Source organism: Tachypleus tridentatus, chromosome 6 (assembly GCF_004210375.1).
Source record: "Tachypleus tridentatus isolate NWPU-2018 chromosome 6, ASM421037v1, whole genome shotgun sequence".
NCBI lineage: Eukaryota > Metazoa > Arthropoda > Merostomata > Xiphosura > Limulidae > Tachypleus > Tachypleus tridentatus.
Window position 1 is genome coordinate 47,862,224 of NC_134830.1, and position 2,658 is coordinate 47,864,881.

The window sequence follows — 2,658 nt, forward strand, 5'->3', positions numbered from 1 at the left end:
CCTCCCCTGGATGACTTAGAATTAAGTGACACCTAACTTTAGAGAAGTTTGGATTGTCGTAGAGGACCTTTTTAATATTGGTTTAACAGAAAAAATAAATTAATACTAAAAATTACCAGACGTTAACTCAGTAAAAAAGTAAAAATTAGCAACCCTTAACTTAGTAAAAAGTAAAATCTATCACACGTTAACACAGTAAAATGTAACAATTATCAAATTTTAGCTCAGTAAAAAGTAAGTATTATCAGACGTTAACTCAGTAAAAAGTAAGTATTATCAGACGTTAACTCAGTAAAAAGTAAGAATTACCAGACGTTAACTCAGTAGAAAGTAAGAATTACTAGACGTTAACTCAGTACCAAAGTTTTTAGTTTGGTACAAAACCAGAAGATATAAATTTAGATGTTGTTTGTTAGGAGTTACTTGTTATATTTCATAATTTATTTTTATGTAGTTTAATTCATGCAGTTTGAAATACAGTAGTGATTACAAGATTGACTTTAATACAACTTTTATAAAATACATTAGTTAAACTGATAACCTGGTACTATATTCTATCGTATATCAAAACAATATATTAAAACTGTTTTCTTTGTTTCATACAGGTGTTAATATACAAAGTACAATACAAAACCAACTGATACAAAAAACCATCTACAATGATTGGTGTTAATAAAAAGTAGAGAAGACACTTCAATGATTTTGTAATTTAACATTTCTTTTTTCCCTAGATTGCCATACTGAAGTTTAACTTAGCCTGACTGTGTCCATCTGTGGACAAATGGAGAAAGTGACAAATTCGTAAGGTCGTCTGATTACTGACAAATATAACTGAATTTAACGAGCAAGTTTTAATCATTTAATCTAACTAATTAGTGTGATATAGGTGAATGGAAGTAAATCAAGTTTTACTTTTAAACTAAATCTATAGATTATTTAAGTTAGAGATCAGTTACTATAGAGTATTGAGAGAATTTTCAACCCTCAAAAACACTTATATATTAAGTGATATGGATATAGATAACTTTAATGTCAGTAATTACCACCTCAACATCACAACGTCAACTAATTTGACTCAGTTACAAAACGAAAGGGGTCTTCTACACATTTCACTCATTTCTGTCGTGTTAGGGCTTCTTACTCTAATTACAGCAATCGGTAATATCTTCGTCATTGCCGCCATATTAACGGATCGAATTCTGCGGACAGTAGGTAATTATCTTATTTTGTCCCTAGCCGTGGCGGATTTAATGGTAGCCTGTCTCGTGATGCCTTTCGGTACTGTTTACGAGATTATGCAGGAGTGGCGGATGGGAGATATATTGTGTGAAATGTGGACGTCTTGTGACGTGTTGTGCTGCACGGCCTCCATTCTTCATCTGTTGACCATCGCTGTTGACCGGTACAGAGCAGTCACTCACATAGATTACGTCCGTCAGAGAAGTTCGAAGGACATTGGACTCATGATTTTACTCGCGTGGATCGTTGCTATAGCAATTTCAGTTGCCCCAGTCTTCGGATGGAAAGATGAAAGCTTTGAATATCGGATAGTCAGAGAAAAGAAATGTTTAATCAGTCAAGACGTTGCTTACCAAGTGTTCGCTACATGTTCATCATTCTATTTACCTCTGGTGGTAATTCTCGTTCTATATTGGCGTATTTTCCAAGAAGCTCGCAGGAGAATCCGTAACAAACCGGGAACTACTATCTCTCTTCTTGTCAGAAAATCACATTCGAAACTATCGGAGTCACCTGGAAACGAAACCACCACTTTTTCGACGCCATCTTGTTCAACCGATTCAAACCCGACGAGCTGCTCCTCGACACCGACGAAGAAAAAAAGGACGAAAGAGAGATTGTTCCGTATAGACACCGTTCTCAAAAGAGGCAGAAGACAAGCACGAGACTTGGAGTCGAAACGTGAGAAGAAGGCAGCGAAGACCTTGGCCATTATCACTGGAGTGTTCATCGTCTGTTGGATGCCATTCTTTGTCTTGGCCTTCGTCATGCCCATCTGTAACAACTGTTACTTCGATGAAAGACTTTTCACCACGTCTCAATGGCTAGGCTACACTAACTCCACGCTTAATCCTATTATATACACCATTTTTAGCCCAGATTTTCGTCAGGCATTCAAAAAAATGTTGTGTGGAACAAAACAAAGGATTCGAAATAATTTGTAATTTATTTTAAACAATCATTTAAGTAGAAATAGCTGTTTATCCGTTTTACAGCTATGTGTTATATTGTAGAAACAACAATAACTTTTATTTGTTTTACCTTATTATTTTATATATTAGAACTAATAGCAAATGTTAAAATGCTTTAACGTATTATTTTATATCCCAGGAAAAATAATAAATGTTTGTTTTATTTTACCTTAACATCTTACATTCACGTAACAATAATAACTGTTTATATATTGTACCTTAGTATGTTATATCCTAGAAACAATAATAATTTTTATCTGTTTTACCTTATTATGTTATATATTAAGACCTACGATAAATGTTTATCTCTTTTACCTCAGTATGTTATATACTAGAAACAACAATAATTATCTATCTCTTTTACCTCAGTATGTTATGTCCTGGGTAGAGTAATAAATGGTTATTTGTTTTACCTCAGTATGTTATATCCTAGGAATAAAGTACGGCT

The 2,658-nt window shown here is 33.8% G+C and overlaps 1 pseudogene; it reads left to right on the forward strand.

The window, feature by feature from the left end:
- The first annotated feature begins 981 nt into the window (after positions 1-981).
- LOC143254541 (5-hydroxytryptamine receptor pseudogene) lies at positions 982-2,256 on the forward strand (annotated as a pseudogene).
- The last annotated feature ends 402 nt before the right edge of the window (positions 2,257-2,658 follow it).